This window comes from Oncorhynchus kisutch, linkage group LG27 (genome assembly GCF_002021735.2).
Source record: "Oncorhynchus kisutch isolate 150728-3 linkage group LG27, Okis_V2, whole genome shotgun sequence".
NCBI lineage: Eukaryota > Metazoa > Chordata > Actinopteri > Salmoniformes > Salmonidae > Oncorhynchus > Oncorhynchus kisutch.
In genome coordinates this window covers 27868019-27885934 of record NC_034200.2, presented here as the reverse complement: position 1 = coordinate 27885934, position 17916 = coordinate 27868019, and the positions used below count along the sequence as shown (strand labels likewise).

General features: G+C 41.4%; 1 protein-coding gene and 7 non-coding genes across 11 annotated transcripts in view; 6 read left to right on the top strand and 2 right to left on the bottom strand.

Annotated features, from left to right (window-relative positions):
- Positions 1-110, bottom strand: part of LOC109871604 (GRB10-interacting GYF protein 2) — a 30315-nt gene extending 30205 nt beyond the window's left edge. For all 4 annotated transcript variants that reach the window (XM_031806649.1, XM_020462516.2, XM_020462519.2 and 1 more), the window contains exon 1: positions 24-110. The gene's annotated coding sequence lies outside the window, so the exon portion shown is untranslated. The remainder of the gene's footprint in view (positions 1-23) is intronic.
- Positions 111-1969: 1859 nt separating this feature from the next.
- On the top strand, positions 1970-2041 carry trnap-agg (transfer RNA proline (anticodon AGG)). Its single transcript has one exon. It is a non-coding gene; the product is annotated as a tRNA-Pro (tRNA).
- Positions 2042-3198: 1157 nt separating this feature from the next.
- On the bottom strand, positions 3199-3270 carry trnaw-cca (transfer RNA tryptophan (anticodon CCA)). The gene has a single exon. It is a non-coding gene; the product is annotated as a tRNA-Trp (tRNA).
- Positions 3271-3490: 220 nt separating this feature from the next.
- trnai-aau (transfer RNA isoleucine (anticodon AAU)) lies at positions 3491-3564 on the top strand. Its single transcript has one exon. It is a non-coding gene; the product is annotated as a tRNA-Ile (tRNA).
- A 4052-nt stretch (positions 3565-7616) lies between these two features.
- trnam-cau (transfer RNA methionine (anticodon CAU)) lies at positions 7617-7689 on the top strand. Its single transcript has one exon. It is a non-coding gene; the product is annotated as a tRNA-Met (tRNA).
- Positions 7690-9443: 1754 nt separating this feature from the next.
- Positions 9444-9516, top strand: trnam-cau (transfer RNA methionine (anticodon CAU)). The gene has a single exon. It is a non-coding gene; the product is annotated as a tRNA-Met (tRNA).
- A 3432-nt stretch (positions 9517-12948) lies between these two features.
- trnag-ucc (transfer RNA glycine (anticodon UCC)) lies at positions 12949-13020 on the top strand. The gene has a single exon. It is a non-coding gene; the product is annotated as a tRNA-Gly (tRNA).
- Positions 13021-15046: 2026 nt separating this feature from the next.
- On the top strand, positions 15047-15118 carry trnag-ucc (transfer RNA glycine (anticodon UCC)). The gene has a single exon. It is a non-coding gene; the product is annotated as a tRNA-Gly (tRNA).
- The last annotated feature ends 2798 nt before the right edge of the window (positions 15119-17916 follow it).

Sequence of the window (17916 nt, the reverse complement as noted above, 5' to 3'; positions counted from 1 at the left end):
GCATTTAATCTTCGCTGTCTTACCTCTGCTTTTACTGACAGCACAGGGTTTATTTGTATTCGAGTTGTGTGTGGCTCTCTCTCCGTTTCCACAAGATGGCTGAGAATGGGTCACATGACAATACATATCCCGATAAAGACCCGTATGCCAAAGAAAGATTTGCTGACAGCATATTTTGCAAAGTACAAATCGTACTGAATGTATCTGTATGATTTCTGTACGTGTAGACTAAACTATGACTTTAGAACATCTTATGTTAGTCTTATTCTGACCAAATATTGCAGAAGTTACAGAATTACATCTGATTAAGTGCATCATTGTAAACATCATGCATGCATACATAAGATGATACAATCCATGCATTGGCCCTTTTTGCACAAACTCTTTTGACTCATCACATACGCTGCTGCTACTGTTTATTATTTACCATGTACATATTTAGCTCAGTTACCTCTTACCCATGCACATAGACTTCGTTACTGGTACCCCGTGTATATATTTATCTTTTTTTCTCTGCATTTGTTGGGAAGGTCCCGTAAGTAAGCATTTCACTGTTAGTCTACACCTGTTGTTTACGAAGCATGTGACAAATACAATTGGATTTGATACACATCAGAGTTCCCCTCTTCGTCTCTGATTACATTTACAGATGAATTACCTGTTATTGTTTAACTTTACCGTGTCATGATCATGTGAACAAAAATGTAGCAAATTCAACGATAAATATGAATGATTGCTGATGGGCTACAATGCTAAAAAATATATAAACGTTTTCTTATATTATGGAAAACTTGGCTTAGGCCAAATACACGTATCAAAGACAGTAACTAAAGAGGTGCTATTTGTGGTGTCACAGAGACATCTAGTGGTCAATATTATAAACGGAAGCGCGATAACTGCTTAGCTAGCTAGCGCTACATAATTTGACTCTTGAGATCGACATGAGGCGAGAGCGGTTGTTAACTGTGGGCGACGGTAAGGAATACAACAAGTAAACACAAATATTAAGTTGACAACAGTTAGCAGTAACTAACAACACATATACATATCACAGTACCTCGTGTATTTGAACGTAATGAATGACAAGTGGGTCAATAGATAGCTTCCAATCGTTTAAACGCGTTCTAACAAGCTAATTTAACTAGCTAACGTTAGCTTGCTGTCAAAACGACCTATACCCAATCAAAGCCTAGTAAGCTAGTTACACATGATATATAGTGTAATAACAAAAAGGGGAATGGGCTGATACCTAGTCAGTTGTACAACTGAAAGCATTCAACTGAAATGTGTCTTCCGCATTTAACCCAACCTCTCTGAATCGGAGAGGTGCGGGGGCTCCCCGGGGGTTCCCCGGGCTGCCATAATCGACATCCACGTCTTCGGCGCCCGGGGAACAGTGGGTTAACTGCCTTACTCAGGGCAGGACGGCAGATTTTTACCTTGTCAGCTCCGGGATTTGATCCAGCAACTTTCCGGTTACTGGGCCAACGCTGAAAACTGAAGTCCAATTTACTTGGTGCGTCTGGTGATGCATGATTTAGTGGGCTGGGGTGATTTAGTGGGCGATGGGTGTCCATCGCTGTTGCTGGCTAGCTAGCTAACAACTATTCCATGGCATGTTGAAGTCTGTTCAGAAACATTGTTGATCACGTGCAATTCGGAATATTTATTGTTCTAATTTTACTGAACAATCATCCAGGCTGTATCACACCCGGCGGTGATTGGGAGTACCATAGGGCGGCGCACAGTTGGCCCAGCGTCATTGTAAATACTAATTTGTTTTTAACTGGCTTGCCTAGTTAAATAAAGGTTAAATGAAAAAAAAAAAATGAAATCTTATTTGTTGTTTACATAGCACTGACGTTACATATTTAACAGGGGCACCTTATCATCCAGGAATCTGAATTTTCAAAATAAAAAACTTTGTTTTAAACGAAGAAAATCACATAATTCCAGCATCTTCTATCGTGGCTCGTTGGTCTAGGGGTATGATTCTCGCTTAGGGTGCGAGAGGTCCCGGGTTCAAATCCCGGACGAGCCCTCCTTTTTATATTTCTCACACTTTCTTTGATAATTTTAGGCAAAACATATAGCCTACATGTAATTATATTTCAGACAAAATATGGCAGAAATTATCAAACAAAATTGAGATTCAGTTGATTTTAGACCCTTGTAATTACATTGAGGTGATTTACACACCAATTGCACACACAGGTGGAAGCAGAATACACAAACAAATGAGGTTAAATATGCAAATATGTTGTCTTAACTTGCTGTTCGCTTTCGTTTCTGTCTGTTTAGGGCAAAGGTTTAGAATAATTTAGAATGAGATTATGTTAAACCAGGTAATTTCAATTAATAGCATACTCTGATTCTAGTTTCGGTAAAGCCTTTAGAGCAAATGTGGCAAGATTATTGTTTATTTCATTTTTATACAACGGGTTGGTCTATTCCTGAATGCTGATTGGTTAAAAGCCATTCCAGCCGGTGTCTATTCCACAAATTACCACCTGCTAAATGTATGATGTTAAAATTCCTCTGTTCTATCTGACTGCGCAATCTACTGCCTCATTAGCCCAGGCAGGGAAGTCATAAACTTGATCTCCACTATAAAAAGCATCTGGACATTATCTCACATTTCTGTTAGACTAACATTTAGTTTTCAACAGCAGAGATATTTATAAACCTTGCTGTCTGTCTCTGACATTTGCAACATTGTTTCAATATTAAAATTCAATCTCGCTACTGTCCCATAGTAATGAACGTGTAGAGGTCGGGAGTCGGGACGAGAGAGAGATGCAGGCAACGTTTCTCAGCCAGTCGAAATCATGAATCAGCTGGCATCATTTTTATGGATATATACAAAGAAATGTAAATTGGAAAAAAGTCCAACGAAACGCAGCTAGTTTGGAGTCTTTCCAGCTTCAGTTTTAAATTATTGTGTTAGCTTGTGGATAGACGAAATAGTAAGAGTAAATTAATCCCAACATTTTTTTTGTGAAAATGTCAATGTCAATTATTATTTTAATATGTTGGCAACCCGGTGTTTGGAGGTTATATTGCCACAGTTTGCAGGCCCGAGACGAACATCACCCGTGCCAATGTATCCTCCTAACACAGACTTCTCGGGTATTATTAGTTACGTCTAATGTTTGTTGGCCCCGATGTTTTTTCATTGATCACAGAGAGAAAAAGGTTTGACCCCGACGTGATTTGAACACGCAACCTTCTGATCTGGAGTCAGACGCGCTACCGTTGCGCCACGAGGTCTAGAACCACAAGGTGTATGTTCAGGTATTTAACTGTGCTATGCACTTTTTTGTTGACAATGAGAGGTTGCTGAAGTCAATCTTCAACCATGTATAGAAACCGTGCAGTGGGCACACAAACTCACTAGGATTGTGTGCTCATAACTACTAAAAGTAGCTACTTCACTATTCACTAACAATTGTCAATGTTCAAATACATAACATTTTGATCCAATTTGTATGGCCGGTTAGCTCAGTTGGTTAGAGCGTCGTGCTAATAACGCGAAGGTCGCGGGTTCGATACCCGTACTGGCCAGTATCTTTTCCTTAGGCTAGTTGAGCCTTTAGTATATTTTGGTACTGTATGCGCTGTATGTGTCATTAAATGCTGAAAGCAACTATGATTTACACAAATCATGTCTTAAAATACATCCCACTAGGGCTGTGCTGATTATTGCATTTTGGGTAATGATTAATTGTCATGCAAATTACCACAGTTATTGTCATAATTGTAATTTTGGTTAAAATAAATGTTTTGTGCTTGTAATGCATCATAATGCATCTTTGAAAATTTGCTACAACATACAGTGCCTTCAGAAGGTATTCACACCTCTTGACTATTTCCATATTTGGTTGTGTTACAGCCTGAATTTAATATGGATTAAATATAGATATGTTTGTCATTGGCCTACACACAATACCCCATAATGTCAAAGTGGAATTATGTTTTTCCAAATTAATTAAAAATGAAACTTTGCACATACACTGCTGCCTTCTAGTGGCCAAAATCTAAATTGAGCCTGGGCTGGAATAATACATTATGGCCTTTCTCTTGCATATTGTTATCCAACATAGCTTCAGCGTGTAAATCAGCTAGAAAGATGTGTCTGCATCGAGTAACTGTCTCTGGCCCCCTCCCAGTTAGGGGGAGTGATGAGCTCTACAGCAGAGTCTAACAACTCAATCGCAGGTTGAAAACGGTTTTCTGCCCATCCCAAAAGATAGAATTTGTAGATAATTGGCCCTCTTTCTGGGACTCACCCACAGACAGGACCAAGCCTGACCTGCTGAGAAGTGACGGACTCCATCCTAGCTGGAGGGGTGCTCTCATCTTATCTACCAACATAAACAGGGCTCTAACTCCTCTAGCTCCACAATGAAATAGGGTGCAGGCCAGGCAGCAGGCAGGCAGGCTAGCTGGCCAGTTTAGTGAAGTCTGCCACTAGCACAGTCAGTGTAGTCAGCTCAGCTATCTCCATTGAGACCGTGTCTGTGCCTCGACCTAGGTTGGGCAAAACTAAACATGGCGGTGTTCACCTTAGCAATCTCACTAGAATAAAGACCTCCTCCATTCCTGTCATTATTGAAAGAGATTGTGATGCAGTTGCACCCCTAAAAACTAAAAACATTTCTCATAAGAAACTAGCTTAACATTGCACGTAACATTGCAAAAATCTGAAACTTTCTGTCCAAAAATGATGCAGAAAAATTTATCCATGCTTTTGTTACTTCTAGGTTGGACTACTGCAATGCTCTACTTTCCGGCTACCTGGATAAAGCACTAAATAAACTTCAGTTAGTGCTAAATACGGCTGCTAGAATCCTGACTAGAACCAAAAAATGTGATCATATTACTCCAGTGCTAGCCTCCCTACACTGGCTTCCAGTCAAGGCAAGGGCTGATTTGAAGGTTTTACTGCTAACCTACAAAGCATTACATGGGCTTGCTCCTACCTATTTCTCTGATTTGGTCCTGCCGTACATACCTACACATACGCTACGGTCACAAGACGCAGGCCTCCTAATTGTCCCTAGAATTTCTAAGCAAAGAGCTGGAGGCAGGGCTTTCTCCTATAGATCTCAATTTTTATGGAATGGTCTGCCTACCCATGTGAGAGACGCAAACTCGGTCTCAACCTTTAAGTCTTTACTGAAGACTCATCTCTTCAGTGGGTCCTTTGATTGAGTGTAGTCTGGCACAGGAGTGTGAAGGTCAACGGAAAGGCTCTGGAGCAACGAACCGCCCTTGCTGTCTCTGCCTGGCTGGTTCCCCTCTTTCCACTGGAATTCTCTGCCTCTAACCCTATTACAGGGGCTGAGACCCTGGCTTTCTGGTGCTCTTTCATGCCGTCCCTATGAGGGGTTCGTCATTTGAGTGGGTTGAGTCACTGATGTGATCTTCCTGTCTGGGTTGGCACCCCCCCTTGGGTTGTGCCGTGGCGGAGATCTTTGTGGGCTATACTCGACCTTGTCTCAGGATGGTAAGTTGGTGGTTGAAGATATCCCTCCAGTGGTGTGGGGGCTGTGCTTTGGCAAAGTGGGTGGGGTTATATCCTTCTTGTTTGGCCCTGTCCGGGGGTATCATTGGATGGGGCCACAGTGTCTCCTGACCCCTCCTGTCTCAGCCTCCAGTATTTATGCTGCAGTAGTTTGTGTCGGGGGGCTAGGGTCAGTTTGTTATATCTGGAGTACTTCTCCTGTCTTATCCGGTGTACTGTGTGAATTTAAGTATGCTCTCTCTAATTCTCTCTTTCTTTCTCTTTCTCGGAGGATCTGAGCCCTAGGACCATGCCTCAGGACTACCTGGCATGATGACTCCTTGCTGTCCCCAGTCCATCTGGCCGTGCTGCTGCTCCAGTTTCAACAGTTCTGCCTGTGATTATTATTATTTGACCATGCTGGTCATTTATGAACATTTTAACATCTTGGCCATGTTCTTTTATAATCTCCACCTGGCACAACCAGAAGAGGACTGGCCACCCCTCATAGCCTGGTTCCTCTCTAGGTTTCTACCTAGGTTTTGGCCTTTCTAGGGAGTTTTTCCTAGCCACCGTGCTTCTACACCTGCATTGCTTGCTGTTTGGGGTTTTAGGCTGGGTTTCTGTACAGCACTTTGAGATACCAGCTGATGTACGAAGGGCTATATTCATAAATTTGATTTGATTTGATTTCAAAGATGATGGTACAAAGAAACTGAAAGCTTAAGGCCAAAAGTAGTTCTAAACAATGGGAGTGGCTACAACCTTACCACCCATAATATCCCAAAGTAGCCCTAGCTAGGCCTATAGGATAAGTAAATTAAGTAATTGATCAAGATTATGTGTATAGCGTTATTAGCATGTAGGACTAGTTATTTAAATAAATGGTCTCGGATGACTATTTGCACTCACAGACATTGTTCAATCCCAATCCTTTGTATTCACAATGCCAAAGTATTCCCTGCTCAGCATTTTCATGTTGCACACTAGCTAGTGATGTCCACTACAGGGCTAAGTTGGAGGGAGGGGTGGCTCAAATTTCACATGCCTTATACATTAAAAGAGTGTGTGTGACCAAGCAAATGTGGCTTAGCTGTCTGCAAACTGGAGAGATAGGCCCACACATTGAATAACCTAACCAAGGATGGTTTCAACAAATTTTTAGTATCAACTTTTGTCAGACCTCATATTATAGGGTTCAGACATATCTATTGGATGTTTACTTAGAAGGGTTTTCTGCTTTGTGGTGGTAGAGGTCTAAATCAGGAAAGTTGCTGAAGTTTTGCGTATTAATCCATTATGATACAGAATAATTAACCGTAGCATGTAATTGTCAAATGACTGTGTCCCTTGCTGACTTGTATTTGGAAATGTGTATCCTAGGACCTAATGTACTGTAAAATGGTTTAATCATTTAGATAATCAGAAACCTTAGTACAGCCATACTCAGTTGGCGGACTGCGGTCTGCATCCGGACCCAGAGAGGGGTCAAGTTGGGCTTTCAGCTTACTCTAGAAAGTTGTAATAGTAGAATGCACAATTTCTAAATTTGGGTAGTTTTCCTCTTGTTGTGTCAGTCATTGCAAACCATTCATGAGCCATTTATGACTGTTGGATCAACTGTCAGCTAATGTTTTTTAAGTAGGTGTTTTAGCCTATTGACTTTGTTGTGATGTTTGAGTCACTCAGATATCACATGAACACATGGCAAAATGTATAGAATTGCAGGAAATTAGCTTTAAATCTGCTAAATTCTCTCCACCAACAAGAGGGGTGTGAACAGTTTGTGTCACGAACAGTACTTGTGTCCATAGAAATAGACGTGGCGCATGTTGTTGATGGTGTGGGGGAGGGGAGGTCACATGGGTCGCGAGGTGGGGGTTTGTTACTGCGCTGATAAATTACAATATCCATACAGCCCTTTGTCACCTAGGAAATCCGTGTTACCGGACCTTCTCAAATAGTATTTGAGTATCCCTCCCTTAGTTTAAATTATAATAGACATTTCATCACAAGGGGCAAATACAGCGATTGTCTGTACTGCCCAATCACATTAATTTGACCAATCAGAAACATCCTTTCAAACTCACTGTTTTCACATTTGCTCTAAGCCTCCTTAGCGCAGTAGGTAGCGCGTCAGTCTCATAATCTGAAGGTCGTGAGTTCGATCCTCACAGGGGGCATTGTTTTTTTCATGTACCTCTTTTTAGCTTTTGCAAGATTGTATTACACATGCCCTATGCCAAAACAACTCCCATCCCTTAGCACGACGGCCAAGGAATTTGCGTAGGAGAGAAATGCAAGAGTAAGTAGATTCTATTACCTTGATCCTCAGTCTGTGTGACCTATTGACATTTTCAAAGTAAAGTATGGACAAATACAATGTCTGTTTTGATGACTGTTTTTGCCCACCAACTAGTTATATCTCAGATAGCCTGGCCGATATGGCTTTTTCTTCATCTGATTACATTACATTGGGGGGACAAAACCTACCGATACTGATATATCTCCCAATCTAGGCTATTCTTTTACAGTGGGGAAAAAATATATATATACATGTCACACTGAGTTCTCATAAATTGCCATCCAAAAGGGCAATTGTCAGAGAAATATGCTTCAAATTCTGATTTCGTACACTGTGACAATAATGACACATCTTAAAAATGCCCACATGTGTTCAACAAGTGTAGACTTTACCGTGAAATACTTACTTACAAGCCCTTAACCAAGTAGGCTAAAATAAAAAGTAATAATAAAAAGTAACACAATAAGACTAACGAGGCTAGATACAGGGGCCACTGGTACCAAGTCAGTGTGCAGGGGTACAGGTTAGTTGGGTTAAGGGATGGGAGTTGTTTTGGGATAGGGCATGTGTAATCCAGTCCTGCAAAAGCTAAAAAGAGGTACATGAAAACTTCAGTGCCCCCTGTGAGGATCAAACTCACGACCTTCAGATTATGAGACTGACGCGCTACCTACTGCGCTAAGGAGGCTTATATCAATGCTTTCCCATGCTTGTTCAATGAACCATAAACAATTAATGAACATGCACCTGCGGAGCAGTTGTTAGGACACTAACAGCTTAAAGACTGTAGGCAATTAAGGTCACAGTTATGAAAACTTAGGACACTAAAAGAGGTCTTTCTGCTGACTCTGAAAAACACCAAAAGAAGATGCCCAGGGTCCCTGCTCACCTGTGTAAACGTGCCTTATACCCTGACTACACCGAGTGCGCGAGCGTTGCAAAATACATTTTGGAATCTATGTTATTAAATTATTGCACCCACACTGCTCGCACGGGTCAACGAGCGTCTGCGTTGCCAAGGGCTAAAATAGAAGTCATTCCTATTTCTGATTCAGATGGCGCTGCAAGTCCTGCTCTCACATCTCCTCATTGGTTTATAGAAGCAGGTACCCACGTGCCATCTCCTCATTGGTTATACCCATGTGGGTGATTTAAAGATGAACTGTTGCTGGTTGTCGTGGTAATACTATGAAAGTTTAGATGCCAATCACCATATAATTTAAAAGATGAAAAAGCCTGGAAGGAGGAGAGATGACTAGAAACGATTTGGTTGACCGTTTTTACAAGTGGATTAATTGTTGGAGTAGAGGCATTTGTGCATTTCAGGTAAAATAACAACCTAATGTTTATATCCCAGGACAAATTAGCTAGCAACAGCAAGCTAGCTAAATAGGACAAATTAGCTAGCAAGTGCAAGTTTTCGACCTGTCCCCAAATAATGTCATTGGTTCAGAGTTTGTTTTGATATGTTAACCTGCGTGTCGTGATCGCATTTAAATGTATACACGATTGCGCACGCGCACAACCGGTTTGAGTTCCGTGTTAAGCATGCTGCAAGAAGGCATGAGGACTGCAGATGTGGCCAATCAGAAACCCTATTTCAAAATCAGTGTTTTTGTTGTTCAACTATAGGCCTCCTTAGCGCAGTAGGTAGCGCGTCAGTCTCATAATCTGAAGGTCGTGAGTTCGATCCTCACAGGGGGCAGACATTTTGTAGATGAGCAATACAACATGGCATAGCCGTTGCACCGAGAGGAGAGTGTTGGTATAATATACCTTGTAGTAGGCTAGACAAACTCATTTTCACAATTTCAGTTATATCACCAAAATCAGAGAACGTTTTTGGGCTCATTCAGAAGTTCCTAAAACATTAGTTGAAAATGATACTGTTTCTGCTTCCTATTATCATGGATTTTGTAATTACAGCCGTGTCAAAACACCGGTTTTAAATTCATAATCAATATGATGAAATATATTGTGATATTTTGAAGACCAAAACATAAAAATGACTCTCTACACACTTGTGTTCAGATTACTTGTATTCAGCTAAATTAGTACCTTCTAAACTGCACATGCATCAACATTTGACAAGCGTCTACTCTAAACTGTAATTGATTAGCTTGTTCTACTGTAATCAGTAGCATGCGCAAATGAATCACTCACATCAACAATGTATTGAAATCAATGGATCTGGAGCAATAAGCTTGGTGACATGTTACGTTAGGATTGTTCTAAAAAACAAACCACAACGAATTTAGGGATGTTATTAATAGGCTAGGTGATAATTGGTGAGTTGCCGAAAATACATTTGACCGGTCATGCTTATAGTTTTATAGGTTAATTTGCATAATTTAGTGCATACAGAGCCTAGTTTGAGGAACGGAGTATCCTATCACCTGTCAGACAACACAAGAGTAGCTCCTCACTGGAGTGAAACGTGCTTTTGTAAACCCAGTCATTGCGCAACAAATAACAATTCTAAATGCAGTCGAATATTAACTTTGATGGCCACGATTAAAGCGTATTGAGTATTTCAATTGAATGTTAAATGTGTAAATTAAATGTGTCAAGGACAAAATTATATGTATTTAAGTCTTTTTATTGTTGTAGTGGGAACAGTGACATTCGAACAGTCAAAAAAGATATACTTTAAGGAATTGTTTTTAATATTTTTTTCATTTTGTATTTTTATGTTTAGCTCACATAATATAATTTAAACGTATGCATTAAGGTGTCTAATATAATAAATGTGGCAAAAACTAATGTAGACATTCAAAATATTTTGAACAATGGTGGGGGAGTGCCAAGATGGAAGCGTTGTGGTTTCAAAACAGCGCTCCTTGGCAGTCATCTACACTGAACAAAAATGTAAACGCAACATGTAAAGTGCTGGTCCCATGTTTCATGAAATGAAATAAAAGATCTCAGGAAATGTCCATAGGCTCAAAAATATTACTTCTCTCAAATGTTGTGCACAAATTTGTTTACATCTCGATTAGTCAGCATTTTTTCCTTTGTCAAGATAATCCATCCACTTGACAGCTGTGGAATATCAAGAAACTGATTTAACAGCATAATCATTACACAGGTGCACGTTGTGCTGGGGACAATTAAAGGCCACTAAAATATGCAGTTTTGTCACGCAACACAATGTCACAGATGTGTCAAGTTTTGAGGGAGTGTGCAATTGGCACATTGACAGCAGGAATGTCCACCATAACTGTTTCCAGATAATTGAATGTTAATTCCTCTACCACAAGCCGCCTTCAACATTGTTTTAGAGAATTTGGCCATATGTCCAACCTGCCTCACAACCGAGACCACGTGTAACCACGCCAGCCCAGGACCTCTACATCCAGCTTCTTCACCTGCAGAATCGTCAGACGGGGGAGGGCGGGGTGCTGAGAAGTATTTCTGTCTGTCATAAAGTCCTTTTGTGGGGAAAACTCTGATTGTCTGGGCCTGTCTCCCCAGTGAGTGGGTCTGGCTCCCATGTGGGTGGGCCTTTGCTCTCCCAGGCCCCTGCCCAGCCATGTGAAATCCATAGATTAGGGCCTAATGGATTTATTTAATTTGACTGATTTCCTAATATTAACTATAACTCAGCAAAATATTTGAAATTGTTGCATTTAGATTTTTGTTCAGTATTGTATTTAAATAATTGAATAATTAAACATTAAAACCACTGACGTCATCCATGTATTCCTATGGAAAACTCCTGATGGCGCATGAAGCCAGAAATATTTGAATATGAAGCGCACTTTTCATTTTTTGTATTTTTTGTATTTTTATTAACAACAAATCAATACATAAAGCACATGAGGGAACACAAGCATACATAGATTACAAACAATGGACAATCGAGCTAGGGGGTACAATATCACATTACAATTACACAAGGACCTTAAGGGACATACAATTCACTTACAATTCTAACAGCTTTTTTGTTAGTAGAGCATTTAACCGTCTTAAAATACAGTTACATTTATTTTTGTAGGGTACGAAAATGTGGTTTTCTGTTTGTAAATTTGAATTTGTGTACATCAAATTTGGCAAAAAGAATAATGAAATTATTTACATAAACAAGTTCTCTGCAATGCAGAGCAGGATCCTGGTTCAAGTCTGTGTCGTCTGTTGCAGCCAGCCGCGACCGGGAGACCCATGGGGCGGGGCAGAATTGGCCCGGTGTCGTCTCGTTTAGGGGACGGTTTGGCCGGCAGGGATGTTCTTGTCCCATCGCGCACTAGCGATTCCTGTGGAAGGCCGTGCGCAATGCACACTGACACGGTCGCCAGGTGTACGGTGTTTCCTCTGACACATTGGTGCGGCTGGTTTCCAGGTTAAGTGAGAAGTGCAGCTTGGCTGGGTTGTGTTTCAGAGGACGCGTGGCTCTCAACCTTCACCTATCCTGAGTCTGTTGTGGAGATGGGACAAGACTGTAACTACCAATTGGATATCATGAAATTTGGCAGTAAAAAATAAATTAAAGGTTAATTGGCACTCTAAATGGAAACTGACCCCCTGGTGTAGCCTAATGCCTGGAGCGTAATGGTGCAAAGGGCAGCGGGAGGAGGAGATTCAGGAAAAGGTTTTGTTCTTTTGGTTAGGTTAGGGCACCCTCTTGAGTAATGCTTAAAGCATCAGACAAGCTCAGTAGCCTACATATAGTTGATTTTATTCCGTTTATATATGGAAAAACACACTTTAAAAAATTTGAACCAGTCGACTGGTCGAAAGAACTGCTTTTGGTCGACTCGAAAAAATGTTGTCGGGGACTTCAGCAATGGATCAGTCAAATAATTTCTAGGTAACAATCAAGTACCTTACTGTGATTGTTTTCAATGAAAATGATCCAAAATAAGCAAAAATGACTTGTTAGTAAAAAGCCATTTGTCAAGCAAGAATTTTGCTAGGAATGTCTGGCATTGTCTGGGTGGAAAGGGGGAAACCTGAAAACTAGCTGTTATTGGCAGAGCCATTTGGAACTCTTTGTTATTGGTCTATTAACTCATTTACCGCCTGGTGATGTCAGTGATGTGTTTTTAGGGAATCCCATTATTATTCTGCAAATGTCAAATGTAGGTTTTCTTTTACTTTCATTTTCAAACAGAGACTGCTCCTGAGAGGTATTTGGTAAGCGTTGGTGGTATAGTGGTGAGCATAGCTGCCTTCCAAGCAGTTGACCCGGTTTCGATTCCCGGCCAACGCAACTGGGTATTTTGTTTGAATCACCATTTGAAATGAATCCGCTAAAAGTCTAGTGCAGTTGTTTTTATCTCAGTATCAAATAGGGCTGACACCTTTTAGTCAACTGGTCCATAGGCTGTTGGTCGACTGAGAATTTTGTAGTCGAGCAGTTGCCCCCCAAAAAGATTTATGGCACGTCTTGATTGACGCATATCTCAGTGGACCAATCCATTGCTGAAGCCGCGGGGATGGAAACAAGTTCTATTTTATTTCATTCCATTTACGCGTTGTCAATTTATTCATTGTGTTTTGTTTGGAGTGCTCCTGTCAATAATATTTAAGGACGTGCACCTGATTACCCATAGAAGTAGGCCTAGGCTACCTGGCCTGCGAGCAAATGTAGGCTTATAAATGTGCCCATTTGGGGATCTGACAGTATTTCTGATTCTCTTTAATCACCACCACTTATGAGCTGTGGAGCTTCTCAAAGTACATTTTTCTTCACCTTAAACAGCAATTAAAAAAAGTCTGTTTTTACATCCATTGAGAATGACAATAGTTCCTCAATGTAGCCTAACTGAAAAATATTTCCAGCTCTCTCCCTTTGGATAAGCACTCAGCAAAAAATAATAAAATGTCATGCTCTGATCCGGTGGAAACGTTATAAAATAGGCCTACCTGATTACTTCTTGTCCTTGCGTAAATAGCCTGATATTGAGCCTACAGCCGTGTCTGCCCGGAGGTCACTGGCAGGGGAAACTGAGGGTCCAAAATATTTTATACAATGTTGCAAGTTTGTTAGCCCAAGCATCTGGCTGGACCAAATTGATTAGTTGCTACATTGTTTCATGTTCGTTGCAGAAAGGCCATGTGTAGCCAAAGCGATTTTTTTAAATCAGGATATTTTTTTTCACCTTCAGACTGTAATGATTTTATTTGTTGGCTTTATGTAGGCCGTTTTTACATTGTTGGCAATGGCAATAGAAGTGACTTTTAGATTTGTGTAGTTTTCATTTTGGTTTAGATATCATTTTTATTCATCACTTGAAAATGATTTTCAGATACGAAGACTTTACATATGAAATAAATCAAACTGTTCTACGAAAATATGCATATGAAAACCATAACTGGCTCGCAGATTGGTAGTAATGGTAAGATAGGTTGTTGGGTCTCCTGAGTGGCGCAGTGTTCTAAGGCACTGCAATGCAGAGCAGGATTCTGGTTCAAGTCTGTGTCCTCTGTTGCTGCCGGCCGCGACCGGGAGACCCATGGGGCGGTGCACAATTGGCCCGGTGTCGTCACGTTTAGGGGACGGTTTGGCCGGCAGGGATGTTCTTGTCCCATCGCGCACTAGCGATTCCTGTGGAAGGCCGGGCGCAATGCACACTGACACGGTCGCCAGGTGTACGGTGTTTCCTCTGACACATTGGTGCGGCTGGTTTCCAGGTTAATGGCAAAGGCCATCAGCAGCGGGAGGAGGAGATTCGGGAAAATGTTTTGTTCTTCTGGTTAGGTTAGGTTAGGGCACCCTCTTTAGTAATGCTTAAAGCATCAGACAAGCTCAGTAGCCAACATATAGTTGATTTTATTCCGTTTATATATGGAAAAACACACTTTAAAAAATTTGAACCAGTCGACTGGTCGAAAGAACGGCTTTTGGTCGACTCGAAAAAATGTTGTCGGGGACTTCAGCAATGGATCAGTCAAATAATTTCTAGGTAACAATCAAATACCTTACTGTTATTGTTTTCTATGAAAATTATCCAAAATAAGCAAAAATGACTTGTTAGTAAAGAGCAATTTGTCAAGCAAGAATTTTGCTGGGAATGTCTGGCATTGTCTGAGTGGAAAGGGGGAAACCTGAAAACTAGCTGTTATTGGCAGAGCCATTTGGAACTCTTTGTTATTGGTCTATTAACTCATTTACCGCCTGGTGATGTCAGTGATGTGTTTATAGGGAATCCCATTATTATCCTGCAAATGTCCAATGTAGGTTTTCTTTTACTTTCATTTTCAAACAGAGACTGCTCCTGAGAAGTATTTGGTAAGCGTTGGTGGTATAGTGGTGAGCATAGCTGCCTTCCAAGCAGTTGACCTGGGTTCGATTCCCGGCCAACGCAACCAGGTATTTTGTTTGAATCACCATTTGAAATGAATCCGCTAAAAGTCTAGTGCAGTTGTTTTTATCTCAGTATCAAATAGGGCTGACACCTTTTAGTCAACTGGTCCATAGGCTGTTGGTCGACTGAGAATTTTGTAGTCGAGCAGTTGCCCCCCAAAATGATTTATGGCACGTCTTGATTGACGCATATCTCAGTGGACCAATCCATTGCTGAAGCCGCGGGGATGGAAACAAGTTCTATTTTATTTCATTCCATTTACGCGTTGTCAATTTATTCATTGTGTTTTGTTTGGAGTGCTCCTGTCAATAATGTTTAAGGACGTGCACCTGATTACCCATAGAAGTAGGCCTAGGCTACCTGGCCTGCGAGCAAATGTAGGCTTATAAATGTGCCCATTTGGGGATCTGACAGTATTTCTGATTCTCTTTAATCACCACCACTTATGAGCTGTGGAGCTTCTCAAAGTACATTTTTCTTCACCTCAAACAGCAAGGAAACAAAGTCTGTTTTTACATCAAATCAAATCAAATCAAATTTATTTATATAGCCCTTCGTACATCAGCTGATATCTCAAAGTGCTGTACAGAAACCCAGCCTAAAACCCCAAACAGCAAGCAATGCAGGTGTAGAAGCACGGTGGCTAGGAAAAACTACCTAGAGAGGCCAATACCTAGGAAGAAACCTAGAGAGGAACCAGGCTATGTGGGGTGGCCAGTCCTCTTCTGGCTGTGCCGGGTGGAGATTATAACAGAACATGGTCAAGATGTTCAATGTTCATAAATGACCAGCATGGTCGAATAATAATAAGGCAGAACAGTTGAAACTAGAGCAGCAGCACAGTCAGGTGGAAGTTGAAACTGGAGCAGCAGCATGGCCAGGTAGACTGGGGACAGCAAGGAGTCATCATGTCAGGTAGTCCTGGGGCATGGTCCTAGGGCTCAGGTCAGTTGAAACTGGAACAGCAGCATGGCCAGGTGGACTGGGGACAGCAAGGAGTCATCATGTCAGGTAGTCCTGGGGCATGGTCCTAGGGCTCAGGTCCTCCGAGAGAGAGAAAGAAAGAGAGAAGGAGAGAATTAGAGAACGCACACTTAGATTCACACAGGACACCGAATAGGACAGGAGAAGTACTCCAGATATAACAAACTGACCCCAGCCCCCCGACACATAAACTACTGCAGCATAAATACTGGAGGCTGAGACAGGAGGGGTCAGGAGACACTGTGGCCCCATCCGAGGACACCCCCGGACAGGGCCAAACAGGAAGGATATAACCCGGCCTACATCCATTGAGAATGACAATAGTTCCTCAATGTAGCCTAACTGAAAAATATTTCCAGCTCTCTCCCTTTGGATAAGCACAGCAAAAAATGATAAAATGTCATGCTCTGATCCGGTGGAAACGTTATAAAATAGGCCTACCTGATTACTTCTTGTCCTTGCGTAAATAGCCTGATATTGAGCCTACAGCTGTGTCTGCCCGGAGGTCACTGGCAGGGGAAACTGAGGGTCCAAAATATTTTATACAATGTTGCAAGTTTGTTAGCTCAAGCAACTGGCTGGACCAAGTTGATTAGTTGCTACATTGTTTCATGTTCGTTGCAGAAAGGCCATGTGTAGCCAAAGCGATTTTTTTTTATCAGGATATTTTTTTTCACCTTCAGACTGTAATGATTTTATTTGTTGGCTTTATGTAGGCCGTTTTTACATTGTTGGCAATGGCAATAGAAGTGACTTTTAGATTTGTGTAGTTTTCATTTTGGTTTAGATATCATTTTTATTCATCACTTGAAAATGATTTTCAGATACGAAGACTTTACATATGAAATAAATCAAACTGTTCTACGAAAATATGCATATGAAAACCATAACTGGCTCGCAGATTGGTAGTAATGGTAAGATAGGTTGTCGGGTCTCCTGAGTGGCGCAGTGTTCTAAGGCACTGCAATGCAGAGCAGGATTCTGGTTCAAGTCTGTGTCCTCTGTTGCAGCTGGCCGCGACCGGGAGACCCATGGGGCGGTGCACAATTGGCCCGGTGTCGTCACGTTTAGGGGACGGTTTGGCCGGCAGGGATGTTCTTGTCCCATCGCGCACTAGCGATTCCTGTGGAAGGCCGGGCGCAATGCACACTGACACGGTCGCCAGGTGTACGGTGTTTCCTCTGACACATTGGTGCGGCTGGTTTCCAGATTAATGGCAAAGGCCATCAGCAGGGGGAGGAGGAGATTCGGGAAAAGGTTTTGTTCTTCTGGTTAGGTTAGGTTAGGTTAGGGCACCCTCTTGAGTAATGCTTAAAGCATCAGACAAGCTCAGTAGCCTACATATAGTTGATTTTATTCAGTTTATATATGGAAAAACACACTTTTAAACATTTGAACCAGTCGACTGGTCGAAAGAACTGCTTTTGGTCGACTCGAAAAAATGTTGTCGGGGACTTCAGCTATGGATCAGTCAAATAATTTCTAGGTAACAATCAAGTACCTTACTGTGATTGTTTTCAATGAAAATGATCCAAAATAAGCAAAAATGACTTGTTAGTAAAAAGCAATTTGTCAAGCAAGAATTTTGCTAGGAATGTCTGGCATTGTCTGAGTGGAAAGGGGGAAACCTGAAAACTAGCTGTTATTGGCAGAGCCGTTTGGAACTCTTTGTTATTGGTCTATTAACTCATTTACCGCCTGGTGATGTCAGTGATGTGTTTTTAGAGAATCCCATTATTATTCTGCAAATGTCAAATGTAGGTTCTTTTACTTTCATTTTCAAACAGAGACTGCTCCTGAAAGGTATTCGGTAA